Source organism: Chaetodon auriga, chromosome 6 (assembly GCF_051107435.1).
Source record: "Chaetodon auriga isolate fChaAug3 chromosome 6, fChaAug3.hap1, whole genome shotgun sequence".
In the NCBI taxonomy this organism is placed as follows: Eukaryota; Metazoa; Chordata; class Actinopteri; order Chaetodontiformes; family Chaetodontidae; genus Chaetodon; species Chaetodon auriga.
In genome coordinates this window covers 9,640,506-9,661,213 of record NC_135079.1, presented here as the reverse complement: position 1 = coordinate 9,661,213, position 20,708 = coordinate 9,640,506, and positions in this window count along the sequence as shown.

Sequence of the window (20,708 nt, the reverse complement as noted above, 5' to 3'; positions counted from 1 at the left end):
GTAGCACTTTAAATCACTCTGAGGGCTTTTTTCTCTGGTAGATGCATTGTCCCTATTTTGCTGCTGTCCTTATTTTGCTCCCTTGATGGCTGCTGTGCACAATGCCAGTTGCTCATGGATTAGCGCTCGGAGGATTTACTCTCTGAGTTCAATGCTGATTGAAAGCACAGATGAATTGGAGTTTATTCATCCGAGTGAGAAGAGGCAGCGGACTCGCGACATCAGTGGAGTCACTACCCTGAAACAGACGTTTCACAATTTGTTTTACTTCTAGAAATGTTAAATATGTACAACTATTTAGGAGAGCTTCAGCAAACAATGAACAATCAACATGCATCTATTCAAATATCAAACAGACGGCTGCATGAGCCTAATCCGGATCTTTGTATGGAGGCCAGAGACATTTAATAACAATTTAATCGTTTTGATGGAGGAATGTTTTAGCAAATGTCAGATTTAAAAGTAAAAATAAAATTGTATATGTGAGATTATTTAAATGTTAAAAGGGCTTTCCATACTGCATCATTGTTTGAGATAACATGCAGCATAATGAAGCGTAATTTTCATGTATTCATGAAATAAGGAAAACTTACACCATCAGTGTTTTAATCACACCTGTAGAATATAAAAGTAAAGTATGATGGTGTTGGACTGAACTGCATTATTTTTCCTTCTGCACCCCTCATGTACCATATGGACAAAGCATGGATCAGTGCTGGGGTCAAAGACCTGAAGCACCAGCAGTGACGCTGTAGTACAATGAATAGCAGCATGGGCTCTAAAGCTAAAGTTTATTTCTTTCATAATTACACAGCCCACAGAGCAATTTTTGTACCAGCCATGTATAAAAGAGTCTTTTAGGAACCCAAAAATGTCTTCATGATGGAGGTAAGTGTTGTCAAAATATCTGAATAAAGTGTCAAACCTGGATGCCGTTTTAAAGTATGAATTTAAATGAAAATACATATTTACGTAATGCTACGTTGATTCAGGCTAAGATAACCTGAGCAATGTGGCTAACATGTTAGCTTAGCTAGCTAACTTTCAATGTAGCATTAATTATTGTATGCGTAAATGGTACATGTATGCATAATTGGAAAATTTAATGCATCAGCAGGTATTTTGCAAGGGACTGAAATTAGGAGAGAGTTTGAGAAAACATGCAGCAGGTGTTCGTGTAAAGTTACACTCAAAATGAAATATAAGAAGCCTTAATACATAATTATAGAGTTGCTGAAGCGTGTTCTCTTATTTTGAAGGAAAGAAGTCCCGATATGACAGCAACGTGAACCGGATGTCCGGTTTTTGAAAAAGTTTGCGCACGCCTGAATCCCAGGTGATACAGACTCTGGTAAAGTCAAACCGCAGGTAAATTATTAAGACAATATTTGGTTAGAAAGGCAGGAAGTTAGGCTTTACTTCAACGCCATTATATCAACAGGAGACATCACACGATTATTTCTGTAAGTAGTTAAAGTGAAATTTTCGTTGATTGTCACCATGGTCGTGTCCGGGTGTGGAAATGGCGACGTAAGCTAAAACAAGACAAGGCCACGATCAGGTGTGTTGCTTGTTTTGTCCAAGTTACACCTCACCTTACAGCATAATGCAGATCACTCTTAACACCACTTACCAGGGTCTTCTTCTTCTTCTTCTTCTTCTTCTTCTTCTTCTTCTTCTTCTTCTTCTTTGTGCTTTTTCTTCTGCTCTGAGATGAGCTCCAGAAAACAACGTCAATAGCCTTTTTTTTTAAAATTAATTCAGAAAAGTACTCGTGTGAAAATCCAGTGAGCTATTACTCCAGAGAAAATGAAGGGAGCTAATCCGAAGATAAATGCTTCAACCATTTTAAGTTTTCTGTCTGTTTTCAAGCCACATCTGCTCCACCTCCTTTTACCAGCCCCTGTGGTCTCTTCTCCCTGCTCTCTTCCATTGTGAGGGCCACTTTTATTGACATCCAGCTCCGGCTGGAAGTCCAGAGGGTCACATTTGTTGTTAAAGTGTTGTACAACTGCTTCTTGCGGTCTCTCTGTCATTACCACAGTCTTTGTAGTCCTCATAAAGTTTTTCCATCTCATTTATTTTCATATTTGTGAGTTCACCACCCCATTGTTATGCACTGGTACTGTGCAGAAGAAAATGGAAAAACAAAACAATTGCAAAAAGTGTTTCCATATTTTCTGCTGACGTGTCAGTAACACCCTATTAGTCTGCACTTTTCACCTCATTAGATCTGTAAATAATGCAGAGTTTACTTAAATTGACCAAATGATAATTATATAAAGATGCAACAGAGGCCTCACTCAATGAATCCAGTGGTTAACACTTCTATATCTTCATTTTATATTGGTATAACATCCTAACAACAATGCTCATATTAATTAAAGGATGATAAAGTGAATAAATTGCATTTATTGCTGATAGCCTGTTTCTGCTAACTAATGGGCGAAGCTGGTGGAAAAGGAGGTCATTGAAACATCACAGTTAGACCTGCAGCTGACTTATTTTGATCATTGGTTAATCTGTTGGTTATTCTCAATAAAATGTCACCAAATAATGAAAAGTGTCCTTCACTGTTCCTCAATTCCTAATCTAATTTGACATTTTTACATATATAAGTTACAAGTTCATTCGCTCCTGCGTGAAGATGCTGATTTAATATAGCCTAAGTTTTATCGCTAAATGAGATGAAGAAGAATCTGTTTTTCATATTTGTGCAGGAATGTTGCTGTCTCTTTGTTTTAGAATAAACTTACATTTCCAAAGGGATCAAGTAGTGTGCAGGTGGCAACTTTACATTATTTGGAATTTGATTTGTTCAGATAAATATTACAGGAGATTTTACACATATAAACAATTTTGAGCAATTGTTTCAGCCAGTTTTTCTTGTAAACACGACCAAACGTTCTCCATGTATTGCAAAAAAAACCCCCTCATTGATTTACAGTAATTGTAGTACTTCATCTGACCACCAAGGATCAGTATAGCCTAACATTAGACCGCAGCACAGGCAGGCTGGAGGACAACATGTGAGGATGACTCACTGTCTTCCATGAAATGTAAAGTAGTGCACCATAAATATGAAATAACATTTGTTATTTGAGACCTGTCTATGAATGTAGTGTACCAGCAATGTTCAACTGTGTCATGTTATAATGTCTTTAAGTCCAGCTCGCTCTGAAAGATAATTTATGATGTCACTAATCTCTTGTAATCTGTTGTCTGATCCCTGTGAGACTCAAGGTCCAGATACAAAGGCCATGCCTCTTATGCTCCGTGCCCTCTGGACCATAACCCTCGCTAAGCCTGGTGCTGTGCACAGCCATATCACAACAGTATAAAGAAATGATTCATCAACCGGATTTAATTTTCTTGCTGTATTGCGTTATGATGACCAGTGACACAGACCAGATAATGATAGTATAACCATTATAAATCCTTACTCAGTCACTGTGTGCCATAGTTTAACATGGTTTGGGTTTCTTTTAACCACATCTGTGTTAGCTGTAACCCTGCAGACCTGTGCCACAGGATGCCTACCGACTTAGTCTCACCTGGTTTTAGTTAATCAGAAAGTATAGTCAGACTTGAAGCTTCCTCAGTTGAACTACATTATTTCAGGAAAGAAAAAAAAAAAGCACTGGACTGTGACAAGGCCAGAGAAAAGAAAGGGTGCAGAGTGTGTTATGACAGTGAATCGGTCAGTGTTTGCCAGGAAAACGGGGAGATTTTAGAGGCAATGCCGGGAGAGAAGAGGGAACGGTGCCTGCGAGAGTTGAAGAGAGAGAATGGTTTTGGTCGAGGATGAGAGAGATTTGCCTCCATGAATTTTGGGATGAAAGATAGGCTTGTGTGTGTGTATCAGTGTGTGTCTGTTTGTATGTTTAAGAGAGAGCGAGCGAGTGAATGCCAAAGAGAGAAAGCCTGGGTGTGTTGAGATAAGCATGGGTCGTTGGGAGGTTGTTGTTTTCTGGGCACGCTGTGGTGTGTGTGTGTGTGTGCGCGCGCCTGGGTGTGTGCGCCTGTGTTAGTGATTGTCTTTATGCGTGCACATAACAGTTGTGACTAGTTGTTGACTCGGGAGTGCATGCAGTTCTTTTTGAAATGTAGACCTTAAATGGCGCCACTCTCGATAAGCGTCGCCTCTCTCGCCCTCCCTCCCTCCCTCCCTCAGTCTGCTGCTCTCTCTCTTTTCCCCAGATGCAGTTTCTTCTGTCAGAGTTGAGCGATTACGTGGTTCCAAGTTTCTCGACTGTTGTTTACTTGTTACTTTTTTAATGTGGCCAAAAGTGTCTCTTATCTTTTTCATGCTGGGAATAGTGCCTGTTTATGATGTCTTGCTGCCATGCAATCACTACTCAGAGGCCCACTCCACCACATAAACTCTGTGCAAAGACTAAATTTATGTTCTGTGATGGTGGATGGATGGCAGAACCATGTGGGATTGACCATCTGTTGATTTGTATTTAATTCACTCGGAGGACATCGAATCTACTTTGCATTGCAGTGCAGGATTTCACAATCTGGACGCTAAATTAAATCTTTTATATTGGCAACCAAAATTTACCCATAAAAGTTGTGTAAGTTGTTGGAATACCATACAATTAAACTGGGAACAGCTAAAACAACCAGTGACCGAAGTCCATCTAATTATGGCCACATCTATTTTCATTATCAATGACTTAATTGTGACTTAAATGATTAATTGTGCAGTCTTTGAAAAGTCAGTGGTGAAAAATGTCCATCAAGTCCAAAGTTGACGTCTTCAAATGTTCACGTTTTCAAGTAAAAATGATATGAAATGCAGAAAAGCAGCAAATCCTCACATTTAAGAAGCTACGACCGGCACATATTTGACATTTTTACTTGATTAAATTACAGAATTTAATTTTACGTTGATCGACTAATGAATTATTCTTCTCTTTGTTACAGCTTTACATCCAGTCGGTCTGCTCTTGTTATGTTTTTCTCCTCTTTAAGCACAAATATAAAAATAACATAAAGCCCGGCCCTACTTTACAGTCATTATTCACTTGCGACTTAGAGATCCAAAGCCAAAATATGGTGAAATCTGGCAAACGTACAAAGTGGCGATGGCCATCTTCTCTTTATTTTAGCTTATGGTCAACAAATCAGCCTTGCTTTCATCTGCTCTATGAGTAAAACCATTCATTGATATTCTTTGGCAAATCCTTGTCGTCTGTGCTTTGTTTTCCTTTTCCCCCCCTCAACATCAAAACTGTATTGTGGTGCTGTTGATGCTAAATCACTACCAGCCTGCTGTGTGCCGACTCACAGCCTCAACGCCTGAAAGGCCTGGTTGGATTGTGAGGAAGTTTCCGGACTTTTTATTTCCCAGTAGAAACTTGGGCTCGTCTATTGTAGAGGTGACCCCCACTGAGTCGCACAAACACTCCCTCGCAGACTGTTTACCATCACAATGCTGACACTGGCACTTTCCCTCGCTGTCAGGAGGACTCATATTTATGTATTTTCATTGTAATTACATGGCAGTGTTTTTATATTTCCAAAATGCCCTTGTTTTCCCCCACTGGCGCTTTTCATCCACGACCGCAGATCAAACTGAGCTACTGCCAACACTTTGCTTCCCCGAGCCTCTGAGAATAAAACCCACCAGTAAACAAAAGATAAAACACCCAAATGAAAGCTGGAGAGGGAGCAAAATCAACACAATGAGAGGGGTTGTTGAATGGTGGCGGGAATGTGTGTGTGTGTATGTTGCCTGACGCTGGCTGGTGTCGGAATTCGTTCATTACAGAGAGGGGATGTGTACGGCCGTGTGTGCGCGTGTGCAAGTGTTTCTGTGTGTGTTTAGGCCATCTACGGTTTAGGAGAATAATCTGTATCGTTTTGAAAACCTGAACTAACAAATAGTCCAGTTAGCGTCTCTTTTACAAAAATAGCTCCAGGCAAAGTCTCTGCATTTGTTGGCAAAGTGAGAAATCCAGTGAAATGTGCTGAAAAACTTTGAGAACAAGTGATGTGATTGTTAAAGTCTCATGATATTTCATAAAGAAATCCCATAAAAAGACCAAAACCAGCAATGAATTAATAATTTTATTTAGTATTGTCTGTGTATCCGAAGCCTGACAACTATTTACTCCAGCTTAAGTAAATGACAATGCATGAGAGTCACATGTCTTTCCATTAGATTTGGTGGGAAGAAGAAGAATAATGTCGAATATAAACTGTGTTCATATCATGACATGCACCAGCGTACAGTGTGTTGATGGGCCTGCAATCGTCTACACTGTCTTCTGGGGTTTTTTTGGCAGGATGGGAAGTCTGTTCTGTCTCCGGCTTCCCAGTTCTGACGCTCTACTGTCTCCCTCTGATCGACATGTTTACACTGCTCTCATTAGACTGATAACACTCCGCGCCATACTAATGAGCTTTGTAACATCTGCGTGTGTGTTTGTCTGTGTGTGCGCCTGTGAGTGTGAAGTGAGTATAAAGCATGCAATTATATGGCTGGAGAAGGGATAAGAGTACATTGGTAGTGCGGTGAAGTCATTGATTCTTCACTGGTCCTGGCTGATCATTAGAAATCCACTTCTGTGCAAGGACATGTCTGTCTATAGGACATACATAAGAATATGCACCCCGACCGGGTTTTTAATCGCTCTACACTCAGGAGTTTGATGTCATTTATTAAAGGGTTTGAGCTTTCATCTGACACAAAAAATTAGCTAATGTGACTGCTTTTGTCCTCTATGAGTGCATACTGTTTGCCAGAATAGAAATTTTCTATTGTTTTTACCAAAATTTAGCAATTTTCCTTGAGTGAAACTTGTTTAATATCGTAGAAGAGGCAATTCTCAAAATGTCTGTGTAAATCAGAAGGTACAAGGTGTGTATGTCTTATGATGTACCACTAGATGGCATCCTGAGAGAGGCCTTGTCACCCCAGTGGCAGTGTTTTGTTGACTGAGAACAAGAGGGACATTATAAAATACAGCTCGTCTCCGTTGGCATACGTTTTATATGTGCCCAACTGTGCAGATATATTTGATGCACTTCAGTCCTTTTTTTTTGTGACAGTTTAACGTACGACTCTAATATCGTCTCTCTATTCCTTTGCTTCTTATGCAGCATTTTTTCCTCTGCTGATGCTTAAAACAACTGGGAATTATTGTTTTGCTGTAGATGCAACCATAGCAATGTCGAGGGGTGTCTTTTGCACAGACTTTGGCTGTTCAAATGGCTGCCGATTGCACCAGCATCTGCATTTCCTCTTTGAGAGTTAAGAGGATTGGAGATGACATTTGAAACATTCACAGTAGATGATTTTTGTTCTGAGTCTAATTATTGTTTTATTTCATGTGAAATGTTATTGCCTGTGATAATATGTGCTTGTGCAGAAAATCCGGTGGAACAACTTTTATGGTTGGCCAGTCTCTGCATGGCACGTTGTTAACTGTCTCCGTCCTCGGCCGTCCACCAAGACGCACACAATAGCAGCGTTGAGCCTTTGGGAATGTTAAATTCAGGGAATTTCCAACTAATTTAACACTTTTCTGTGACAAACAGGCTCTTGAGCAGTGAATGTTCTTTTATAGTGACAAATATATGCCCTGTGGCAATAAGGTCATGAGAGCTCTGTGTGTTTGCGTGAGTGTGTGTTTGTATGTATGTGTGTATTGAATGTTTGGCATTGTGAGGCAGAACAGGCAGCGTTTGCTGTGCGTGACTGACTAAGAGCAGAGCTCCAGGAGCAGCCAGCTGTGTGTACCCATGGACAAAGGCTACACGTGGAAGAAAAATGTTTCAGCACACCAGGTCAGATCACCTTTAGCATGCACAGACACACCTTCTTCCTCTCCCTGTCTATCAAAACCACTGGTCAGCGCCTCCTTTTTTTTCCCCCTCAATCTGTGTCCATCTCTCTCGCCATGTCCAACCACACATCATCCCTCCATCCCCCCTCTCTCTTCCTCCCTCCCCTCAGCTCAATCGCACCACACCGGCTCTCTTTTCTTAGCAAACCTTTCTCTCATCCATTATTGAGACTTGTTTTTTTTCCTTGAGTCTCAGAATGAAGAGGGGGGAACGGATCTTTTGAATTTTTAATGCCCCGCATGAAAAATGTAGCATCAGTCATTTCGCAGCGATACGACCTGGTAAACTTTTAGCAGGACACAACACTCCAAGTCACGAGATGATGTGAGACAAGGAGAGAGAGGGGGAGAGAAGCCCTGCGGCCTCTGATATGGGGAGGTGGAGAAGGGCATGGGTGGGGGGAAAAAAAGAGATGTAGAAATATGGAGTGAAACGTGACAGGATGGCGACAAGGTGAGCTGCTCTTTGAACGCATCGTCAACCACAACCGCCTCTAAAATACATGCATCCGTACTTTGGACAAATCCAGAATAAAAAAGGAAAAAGAGCATAAAAACGATGGCGGACAGAAGGAGCGAATGAGGTTGATGCAGATGTTTACTGCAAAGGACAAGCACGAGGTAATCATATTCAGCGAATACCTGGAATGGTTTGAATCCCAAAGGTTTTAGTGGATGGTGCTTCTTAGTTTCCATCCTCCTGGGAGTTTGTTATGCACCAGGAAAACCTGTTAGAACCCCCTCCAGTCATCTAACCCACCACCCACTCTTCCCTCCCCTCTCACCTGAGCCACAGAGCATGCTCCACAGCCCTTCAAACAGCAGCCAGGTCAGGGTCAGTGTTTGTGAAATGGTAAAGACCTTTGTCAAGAGAGACTCACTGCCACGCGTCCACATATCCCTGCATATGACGGGATTTATCAGGGCTCCAGCAACAAGCGAGGCGTGTACTGTGACAGGAGAGCAGCTAAAGCAGGTGGAGAGTGGGATAATGCCATGAGTAGGAAAAAGAGGGGAAAGTAGAAGCTGTGTATGTTTGCATGTTATATCTGTCTTTCCCCCTCATTTTGCACACTTTCTTCCATGTTTCGTACCCGCAGCTGTAGAAGGTGATTTATGCCGTAGCAAGCTGCGTAAAATTATGGAACATATTTTCACAATGACTCCACGCCACGCATCAGCTGACGCGATTGTATGTCAGACAAGAGACGAGCTACATGAGGCAAGGAAAGTAGAATTCAGGCAATGCCTATATGGAGTAAGCTTTCTGAAAAATATACCGCACCGCTGTGGATGCGACAGGCTGATCTGCCCTCATCTAGTTATCCAGATCATAAATCTGACTCTCTGAAGAACAGCTTCAGTGCCTCCCCCCTGCGTCTTTGTTCCATACGTATACACATCTCCGGGCTCAAGGTGGGGGAAGAAGCAGAAACGGACCTATAGCCTGAGGGGCCGTATATTCCTGCCATAAGCCTGGAGCATGTCATTTATATTTATGCGCTCATTTAGTTGTTTGTGTCTGCAGATTGGCCACAGCTTGTAGTATCCCATAAATACTCCTCAGGCAAAATTGGTGTAATGTATAGCACCCCGATGCCCCTCCTTTGCCTTGCGTAATCTCAAATGGGAGGTTAATGCCTGCATACACGTATGCAAATGAACACATAAATGGATCAATGTGGGCATGAATGTGTGATCAGCCACTGTTACCATAGTGATATTTTGTATATTGATGAAGTGGGAGGCCTTTAAGGGGATTGTCTTAATCAATATGTAGAGTCATCTAGATCTTAAAGTTGTGCAACTTTTCCTTTTTTGTGTGTTTCTGTAGAAATATATTGGGCTGCTGGTTGCAGTGCAGGGTGTTATACTGTTATTTGACTCTCCAGTGTTGCTTGCTTTTATTGCGTGTTTACGGTCTCTAGTAGCCTTGGCCAGCTTATCGCTTACTGCCAGTCATCCGTCAGGGGGGCGAAGTAGTCTAGAGGACAGGGACAGGGAGGGGCCCGCTGCTCTAGTTTCAGGAGTCAAATTGACAGCAGGAGGATGTTTCTGCCACAGGCCTTGGCTGGTTATAACAGTCAGGAGGACCCATTAAGGGACCTGCCCTCATCTAGAACACTGTCTCTCTGTGAACCCCATTTAGCCAGAGGTACTGTTCTGACAAACAACAGCAGCACTGAAGGACATTGGGAGTGTGGTTTCAAAGGTGACTGGGTGGACAAACAGTCATCAATTAAGACAGGAGAGCAATCACTGATTTCTTTGAGCTGCACCAGCAGGTTACCATACTCTCTCAATGATTCGCCAGGCTTTAGAAGGGATTTCTTCTCTGCATTGCCATGAAACCACATGGTAAATTGCTTTGCAAAAAAAAAAAATCTCCCCTCCTGCTGAATGTAATATTTCACAGTGTGTGTTAAAAGCAGGTGTTTCATATGTGGGTTTCATCTCTACATGCACAATATGCAGAATGTATAGCCTGTGGCAATGGACAGAAATAGCACCAACAGCCTGGCAATGAACTGTCAAGAGACAAGGAGCAAGAGGTTCAAATGAGGAGGAGGAACAGTTACAGGCCCAGCTAATGAAAGAGGGACTGAACCGCTGAAATTCCTCCATAACAACAGGAGGGAAAGCAGAGAACATCTATAATCATATCTGACAAAGGTGAATGTCTTCTGTCTTCATTTTAATGCCGTTACATTCCTTCTCTGATGGCAATGAAGTTCTAATAAGGAATTGATTTTTTTAGGGAGGGGGAGGCGGTTAAAAGGCCGACCTTCTGACCCTATTGCTCATTGTAGGTGTGGCAGGAGATGGTCCTCATCCTCGAGAATCGATGCAGCAGGCCTCATAACCACCCTCGGCCGATTTCTGAGGCCCAAATGTGTCATCAATGTGTCATCGAGCATACGTCTTCGCTAGAGGCAAGAGGACCTTCCCCACCCGCACCCCCCTGTCGGATGAGAGGGCGGAGAGTGGCATTTCCCCCTATTCTGTGAAATGGTGCAGAAAACAGGAGAAAGAGAGACACGCCCCACAGTGTCTATCAATCCTGAGTCTGCAGCGCTGACCTCCTGTGAAACTTCATCTAGATGCCCTCATCTATCTGTCAGTGAATAGGAAAGGAGGTAACAGAGGAGGGGGTGCTATTGGAGCCAGCAGCCAATCTCCCCTCCCTTCTCAGATGCATAATTCAGTGTTTCTCTCACAACAGCCTGCGCTTCGGAGGGCTCAGCTTCCCCCAGCCATGCGGCCGGCAGTCTGCTAATATGAAAGAAGCTCAGAATCCACTCTGTTGTTCCTTCAGGCTTTCTGGCTCTTCAATCTCAGTCATACTTGTATGATTTATTCAGCCTGTTCATCCATGGCGTGAGACTCGGACCCCAATGGACGAGTTGGGAAACATTTTTGTCCTTGTCAGGATCCAGCCACAGAACTTGGCAGAGGAAGTGTGTCGGCATCACTGTGGGTTGTCAGAGTGACACTGGAGTAGCTTAACCTCCCACTGGTGGTTAGTTTTACTTCTCCTTCTGAGAGGCTCGCCGCTGAGCCAGTGGGCAGCAACCCTGCCTTGGCCTCAATAAGCAACCAAGGAAGGAAGCGTAGAGGACAAGAGCACAGGGTGACTCTTCCTGTTCCTCCAAATACAGTCCATGTTTGCTTCAGTCACTGAAAGTTCACTAAAAAACAGTACCTATGCTAGTTTTTATTTGTCTTCTCCGTATCCAACAGCTTATTAATATCGTGTGCATATCACAATAAGGAAAAATTGTGCTCTTTATTCATATTCCCACTAAACATTTCCCCCATTTGAGGGACTTTGAGACTGTAGTTTGACTGTCGAGGTGATGAGACAAGCTGTTTATAGACATAGACCTCCAGTAGCGGTATAGTGTTGGCTGAAACTCAAAAGTCCACAAAGAGAGCCTCCTCACTGAGCCACTGGACTACTTTTTATCTCCCTGAAGGGGTATATTATTGAAACCTGGCACCACCACAGTCATGAAACCTAAACTGTGTGGATGGATTCGTCTGCTTCCACGATGCATTGACTCGGAGGAAGAGTTGCCAAACACCACCATGATTTTCTAGGACAAGGGTCGTCGGTTACTGTAGATTTGGCAAAGAGCCTGTTCTCTCAGCACTGTTCATGAGGGGAGGGTTGACACAGGTGTAGCTGAGAAGCAGGCCTGTATGTCTTGAATTCTGTCATTTCTATTAATTCTTCTTAAGTTTGTTTGGAAAAGAAGTAGCTGGGTTTATAAAACTTTGAATTCTTCTGTCAGAGGTCCCTGCTTAGACCTATAGGCCTTTCACTTGATTGAGACTTTAGGTTTTTACTGGGATTTGAATTTACTTAATATTTTCTAGTATCTAGAGTAGATTTAAAAAAAAAAAAATGCCTAAAAGTTTTAATTTAGCCCAGCAAAGGGAAATGTTAGATTTCATTTGGGGGCCAGATTAATGCTAGCAGAGGAGCAGATTTGGCCTGTGAGCTGAGATTTGCCCTCCTCTGTTCTAGGGTCTGCACTGACCTTTAGCTTCTCATTATATGGTTGCTTCCCTTGTGAATGTGAGGTTTAATTTCTGCTTGTGCAGGGCCTTGCTGATTAATATGTGAACATATTTCACTTTCTTATCTCCCCTAAAACAAAATACTCTCTCTACTTGAGTGCTTTTATAATCTGTTTATGTTTTGCTTCTGAGGCAGAAGATGATGGTGATTCTTTAATATGCTGCTGCCGGGCTCCCCCTGACCCCACTGCCCATGTGCTGCTCCAGGTCAAACATCCTCCCGTGACGTCGAATGTAATGAGATGGCATAATGGCTCGTTAAATAGCTTGGCGTAAATGATGGCGAGCAAAAGGGGCGGTGGGGGTGAATGAGCCCAACCTGGCCCTGTGACAGCGCGGCTCAGGCTCATGACCATAATCCATCAGCTTCTGCTGATGATGAGATCCCCTCTCCCAATTCATGATTGGAATTGCCATTTAATTGCATGGAAAGTTTCCACCATGGTCCAAGCCAGTGGGTTTGATCTCACTCACTGTTGTGTGAACATTTCATGTCCCACCCTTATCTCTCTGTCTCTGGTGCTCTCTTGCTCCTCTCTCTAATACAGAGGAGCGTAGCTTGGGGAGCAGGTTAATTATGGAGGAGCTCATTACTCATGTTTAATTATTGCAACTAGATTTTTAGCTGATCAAAATGTGTCCTCTTCTTTTCATTGTGTGGAGTGGAATTACTCCATTGTGTTTTCTTACCACTTCAGTGATTGATTTCACTTTAGCTGAATATTATTTTCTTTTACAAAATCTCTTCTCATTAATCCCTGAGGACTAGTTGAGCTCTGCAAAGCATGTCAAGCGATTCATTCGAATTATTGTAATGGATAAAATCTCAGAGCAGATAGACATTAATAATTTATTTTTAGCAACACTAACAGTCCATAGATGTACCTGTAGATGGTCTTATTGTCACATAGTGTAGGCTGTACAAAGGCTTTGCTCTGTATAAGCTGTCACTGAGCTGCCGGTGTAGGACTTGGTCATTAGCTGGCAGTCATTAGCAACTTGTTTAATTGAACTCATTTACAGGCTGCGATAATCTGCCGAGGTGACCTTGATTCTGCGTCTGGGTAATGTTTATGCAGTGCAGCAGAGTGTGTCTCTCTCTCTGTATGCCATTATGAGCACAAAATGCAGTTAGGCTCATGTTTGGCCATAAAAGTCTGCACTTCATTAGTCATAATTACCTTTGCTGTTGCCCAGAGAGGTGATGAGTTTCCGAGCTCTTGGACTAGATGCCAGACTGATGCCAGGAGAGCAAAACTCATCAGTGGAGGCGCTGAGGGGACAGAGTGCTAAATTCTCAGCTCTCATCTCTTCCTCTTTTTCTTTCCTCTTCTTCTTTTTTTTTTTTTAATTCTTTCACCACTCACTGTATATCAGCTTAACCTCTGCCGGTGAGCAGAGAGGTAGTAAATCTGGGGGTGCCCATGCAGGACAAGTAGCAAATGCATAATGGAGGAAAAGAGTTGGGAGGGTGGGGGGGGGCTTGTTGGAGTGATAGATTAATGAGGCATGGCCTTGTCTGTGTGGGGTGTGTAGTTGTCTGCATGGGTCGTATATATATGTGTGTGTACTTCTACCCTTCCTTTGGTACCTCTAGCTCCCCTCCTCCCTGTTTCTCTGCTCCCTTTCTGTTTTGACTTAATTAGGATGGTTTTATGTGTATAGAAGAGCAGATTTTGTATGAGCTCAAATATCCTAAATACTTACCTAAATACCATTAGAAACAACACGTTTGAATGACCAACAAGTACTCAGTGCAGATCAGTGATATTACCGTGCCCTGCATTACAAAGCCAGCCATATGTTGACACAGTGACACAGTAACACAGTGACTGCCACACACAGCATCGACTTCCCCGGCTGGTTACCAGAAACAAACAGCGCGGTGACACAGAGGGAGCGGAATAGATTTTTCTTCTCTCCAGGTCCGGCGAGTTGAAAGGGAGAGCTTCCCTCAGGGCAAGAGCTGGAGACTTACCATGTGAAGGGGAGAGAGAATAAGGAAAAGAATAAAGGAGAGAGTAGGAGACAGAGTGAGTAACAGTGGATGAGCGTAGGAGAGAAAGCTCGGAGAGAGGGCAATGATTGAGAAAAGGGCAACCGCAGAGAAAATAGATTAGTCAAGAATGCGCAGCAAGAACACATGGAACGGTATGGAACGCCAGAGGAGTCGAGCAAATTAATGGGAAGAGGATTTAGACTTCAAAAAACACATCCAGATTAGACCCAAAAAGCACAACGTGGCTATTTCTCTTAGGTATGGGACTGGTCAGAGCAGGGAGGTGAATATACAAAGAGCGCGTGATTGGCAGACACATTTGTGATAGAGACAGACAAAGAAGGAAAGCTCTGTGAGCACAGTCAATAGCCATTTAGAGGAGACGAAGTGAGAGATGACAGCTGAGCAGAAAGGGTGTGAAGAGAGGAGGATAAATGAATGAGGGAAATGCTGGGAGGATGGGGAGAAGTGAGTGGGGGAGGTCCTATTGTATATTGTGGTCGGATGGGACTGTCTTGTGACCTCTGACCTGTAATTGGATCGGCGAGTGTGTGGAGCACTGTGCTGAAGGACCTACAGTGGAGGTTTCAGCGGGCCATTTTAATGTTGTGTAAGGTGTGGCTGTGTGCGTCTGCACCTCGCTGTTAATTACAGTCTGTAGCCATCACGATGATGGTGGAGCAGGTGCGCATGAGGCTCTGTTCTCTTTGTCATTGGTACACTGTAGTGGAGCAGCTATTGTCCTTGGTTTTTATGATTGAACATGCAAGTGCACAGCGTCCTTTTTATCGATGACTGAGTATAAAGTCAGGAAACAAATTTTTGCAGAGATGTCCTCCCTTACCCTATCATCATCATCATCTCTTCATATCCAGTGTTTTTTTCCTCTTGACTGACAAAATGCCCCAAAATGTATCCCTGAATATGACCGCGTTTGTGTCGTATTTGCATTTTGGTCGGTTTCACTTTATTAAGCAGGGCCTCATCATTGATTGACTGCCTTTAAATCAACTAGCTGCCTGTGTGTGTCTGTGCATTTGTTTGACTTGTTGATCCCCTCCATGTGGGACCACCAACTCCTGGTCCACTGACCCATATAATTAATGCCAAAGGCCTCCCTCCTCCTATTGGTAGCCACTAAGATGAAGGGCACATTATCATCTGTATCATCTGTCTCACTCGGTCCCCACTCGGGCCCCCCTCGCTCCTTGTCTGTACCTCTTCTTCCTCTGTTGTTGGCGGTTTTTGAGAGCCCAAGTGTGTGCTCTATTTAATAGATATTGTGTCACGTCTGACCAAATCCGTTCAGTCAGGGCAGGATGTTCATCCATCTGTGTGGGGTTTTACATGCCAAAACAGCCGTTGCGTTTCACCAGCATCCACACCCACAGAATCCACATGCCCACAGCCACTACTTATCTCTGCTTGTTTACACAATGCAGCACAATATGGATTCGGGTACAACTCGGCTTAAATGAGGTGGAGGGTTGCAGGGCGTTTAGCCTGTGGAGCGACAGCACGCTAAAGCTAGACGGTAAATAAGAGGGTCGTGTGTCGGCTGCGGGGTTCGGTCTGAAATTTATAAGCTCCCGTGACATCCGTGCCTTTCTCTAATTGGCATCATCCTACCAGCCTCCAAGTTCAACATAATAAAACATGGAATATGAAATGGAGCCAATTGAATTTGTTACAGTAGATTCACACACACACACACACACACACACATACAGTGGGGACCCTGCCCCCCCCCCCCCCTTGCCGGCTGATTGTCAGGTGTCACATTCTGCTGTGGTCTGTGTTACTGCCAGAATTCATCGTGGGAATAAAGGAGAGCAGAAAACGCAGTCGGTGCAGTCCTCCTCGTCCGTGTCTCCAGAGGCCCACGATAGGTGGGATGGATGGAGTTGAAGCGATGGATGCTGGGTAGTCGGTCTTTGTGCTTCTCCAGAATGAAACCTTGATCAGGGATATGGGGAGGAGGAGGAGGAGGAGGAGAAGGAGGAGCGCAGGGAGGAGGAGTGGGCTCCAATAGGGGGTGTGAAGCTACTGGTTTAAAATGAGATTTTCACTTATTTATTTATTTAGCTGAGCTCATAGCTCAAGGCTGTCTGCTTGCTTTTTGTTGTATGTTCTGTGGCCTCAGTGCCCCCTTCCCCCTCCTCCCTCCTCCCCCCTCTGTGTTTTTAATGTGAGTGTATCTGCAAGTGCAAATATGTGTGTGTGCGCGCATGCACATTTACACCTCTACCACTACTGCCTGGGTTTTTTCACGTGTGTCTCTGTGTTAGCACTGTGTGAGTTTGTGTGTATCCTCACAGTGTTTATGAGTGCGGCTGAACATTTTAGCGCCGCTATCACTGCATGTGTGTTTATGCACCCCGTATCTCGTATGAAGTGAGAGCCTGAGCTGGTGTCTGGGGATGAATGGTATCTTTTGGGATAGATCTGTTTTATTATGTGTGTGCCAGACATGCTGTGCATCCATTGCACACACAAAAAAAGCAACCTCTCCCAGGCTGTTGCTGAGCACAATGCCTGAAAACAGCTCAGATTATGCAGGACACAGCGGAGTGAGAACAAGAGCTGTTTGTCTTATGTGTCTTTTTTTTTGTTTTTTTTTTTTTTACAAGTTTATGGACATTTGCACCAACCACACTAAAATCAATATTGTATCTATTAGGCTATAAGAGTTTTCCGTGAATGCAGCAGGGTTTTTTTTGTGCGTGTGCGTGTAGGATTTCAGATGTTAGAACATTTCTCTATCATTTATCTCATTGATTTTCAGCCGCGCTCATAGCTTACGTTCTCTTGAATGCAGGAAGGGTAAGAGAAGGGATTTGGAGCTAGAACGCTGAAAAGTTCACATCAGTAGGTCAGCTCATTGATCTCTTTTGAAAAGGGAAAATAGTCCCGTGTCGGCTGCGAAAATGATGCTGAAAGCACGTTTTCAGCGATCACCTCCGCTCTCTCTGCTCTCGAACGCCACTCGAACGCTAGCATTCCTGTTTTTCTTGACTCTGCCGTGTCCCACATAACTTCTGCCTCCTGTCCTCTCTAATTGCTTGCGTGCTGGATGTTAGGATGGGGAAATGGCTGTCTGTGGTGTCAAACCACTCAGCACTCACTCCGTCTGTCTCTGTCACAATGTGGCCATGTGTCTGTCATCTCCCATGTCTCATATTCCTCAGCTTGTTCTTTCACAGCTCCGTTACCATGACTGCAGGATGGGGGGGGGGGGGGGTTGCTGCGATGACAGTGAACTGGGAGCTGAACTGAAAACGTGGAGTTTGGAGAACAGATTTCATGTCTAGCAAATGCAAAAGAAGTACGAGGCCAGCGGTCTGTGGACGCAGGCAGCCCTGAGCGACGCACTTTGCATCGCCGAGAACTCAGAGGGAACTATGACTCACTGCTATTGAAAAATGTATCACACTTAAACTGTGCCAGGCCGTGTGCGCGCACCTTTTAAACTCGCAGACATATACAGACGCACATCTGCTGTAGCCGCTGCAGAGAATGATGTCTGTTATAACTCCAGTATTTCACTGCTTATATTAAGTAAATTCATGGGTTCACTATTCTGGAATAAAGCGGCGGAGCTCGAACCAGCCCACCGGGACAACAAATGTGCACCTGCACTCGTTTAACCTCTACTTATTTCTGTGTGCGCTCAGTGGAACGGAGCCCCTGCAGTGAATGCTGAAAAATGCACTTACCTCTGTCTGGCATGAGAGACAGCAGGGGAGGAGTATTTGTACATTAACTGGTCTTAAGTATGTGCAATACATACAATACATGACATACTGTAGCTGTGTCCCAGTTCAGAGCAGAAATTGATGTCAGCCTATCTTACTGTCTTTTACTGAAATTGTACGGCACGTGCGCCAACTGCTGTGCTTTATTTCTAATTTGTGAGCTCAGCTAACTTATGGTGAAGTAAACCAGTAATAATATTACTGCACCTTTTTTTTCTTTGAAAGAAAAACAAATACTGCACAGTAATTTAGTGATTTAGGTAGCAGAGACTGAGCAATATTTTATGTAATGATAATGGACTTTTGATAGTTTATGGAACTTTTCTTTTTCACAGAAACTCACAAAGCTTAATGTTAATGTTGAAACTGTAGCATGATAACAATCATGTACACAGACCCAACTGCTACATTTAAATGGACATTGATTTCACACTAATGTTATCGTCTGCTCGCTTAAGTACACTTTCAGATAAAGAAATGTATCAACATAATAAATGTCCACAGGTAATCAAAAAACTAAACTTGTAAAACAAGGTAACAATAATGCACTTAACATTAGCATTTATCAACAGATCTCCTCGTTTCTGTGAGAGAACAGAAATGTGTTATCTTACATAAACGGATAAAAATTAAATAAATAACATCAGTGCGCCGATCAGCATCTCTTTGTTTTTGGTCCCAATGAATATTTATTTAACGCTCATGTATTATTCACTTTAACTGAGAAACATATTTTGAAGATAAGCTGTCTTGAGAGTGTGATTCACCTCGGTAACAAATGGTCTTTGCGCACTGCTGATCTCGCAGGTCAGCTGCAAAGGCAACAACTAGAGCTCACTCTGAGCAAAGCTCATGATAGAGCTGGTTTAATTTTAACGTGCATGTTTTCTCAGTCGTTTGACAGAAAACATTGTCTCTATATTGAGGAATGAAATAACGTCTTAACTGGTTTTCTTCAACAGGGCTTCTCTGAGTTTACATTTCGATAAGGTCTGCAGCTTTTCAAAGGTGCTCGGCAGTTTAATGCTGCCTAAAACTGGAAAGCGAAAACAACTGACTTATCAAGATTCATTCTGACCTGCTAGATTCTCAGACACATATATTATACTGTTTAATCGTTATCTAATTGTGTCTGCCAAGTTCTCCAGAAGCGACCGTTTCACTAAGACAAGTTACAACCCATCAGCTTAGCACTCAGACAGTTTATATTGCTTTGTCCAAACAACAGATTTGGGTCTGGTGGCCAGGCGTTTATGTGAGAGAGGAGGAGTGTTGATCCTACTGTTTTTCATGGGATGATACTCCACTTGGTCTTCAGGACAGCTTCATTTGTCAAGGTGTCAGTGGAGCCACTTGCAGAGGCTCTTAGTCTAATCCTGGAGGTATGGGAGGGAGGGTGGGCCTCTTATCACCGAGGGGGCTCACGTTTAGCAGCGCTGTATTTCAAGAAGTTCAAACTCAGACCTCCATGAACTGACCTGCCGCTGTCTGAAAGAGCACCACAAACAGCACAACAGCGTTCTGTGATCGCTTGTCACATCAACATTTCTCTATTTTTAGGAAATGATAAGTTTAATCAGACAACTTGTTCCAACTGCAATCATAAATCAGTCACTCAATTACGGAACAATTAGAATACATCACATGATTAACTGTTGTAATTATTTCAGCGGTTGCACCGCAGACAAATGAGTCTGAATACAAAATGAAGGGAAATATTTTCAAGACATCAGGTGGTTTGAGCTGAACGTTATCACAGGTCCACAACTTCTACCTTCCCGAAAAAAGGGCTAAATGAAAGATGGATCCATCTGCAGAAGGAATAATCACATACACAACAGCAACTGGGCCCGAGCTAAACTGGACCCACACGAAAGGACTCAGTCCAGTCCCATGAATCATGATTAACTGGATCCAGTTTTTTTATGTACAGTCCGAGCAGAAGTGGATGAATACTTTGTGCAAATCGCTGTGGAAAACTTGTGTTGTTTATCTTGTCTGTCGCTGACTTTGAAGCATTGTTGGGACAACCTCTGGTTAAAAACAGATAAGTGCTGCTATTCAGCTTGTGAAAATGTCCACTTTGTTCCTGTAATTCGGGAGTCAAAATACAGTGTTTGTCTTCTGGAATATTGGCATTTGATTATTTCTGTGGCAGCAGTGCACATGGAAAAAGAGCTCTCCCATGTGTAGTGACTTAAACTGAGGCGAGGTTACAACGGAAAATCACAGACTTGGACTCGTGTGTCAGCAAACTCGCTCATTATAACTATATCTTAACTTTCCTTCGGTCCGGTTGTGTGCACTCACGTCTTACTTTTGCGATTAGAAAGAATTGTTTGGGGTCTTTGTGTCTGCTCAGCATTCCTGTAATTTATATTGTGTGATTTGTGCCAGTAACTAAACCAACAAACAGTGAAAACCATGTCTGGGATGTTTATGGTCTCAAGACACTCAAGTGTCTTTGTGTGAGTGTTTTCATGTCGTGTGCCCACTGCTGAGACCCGACGA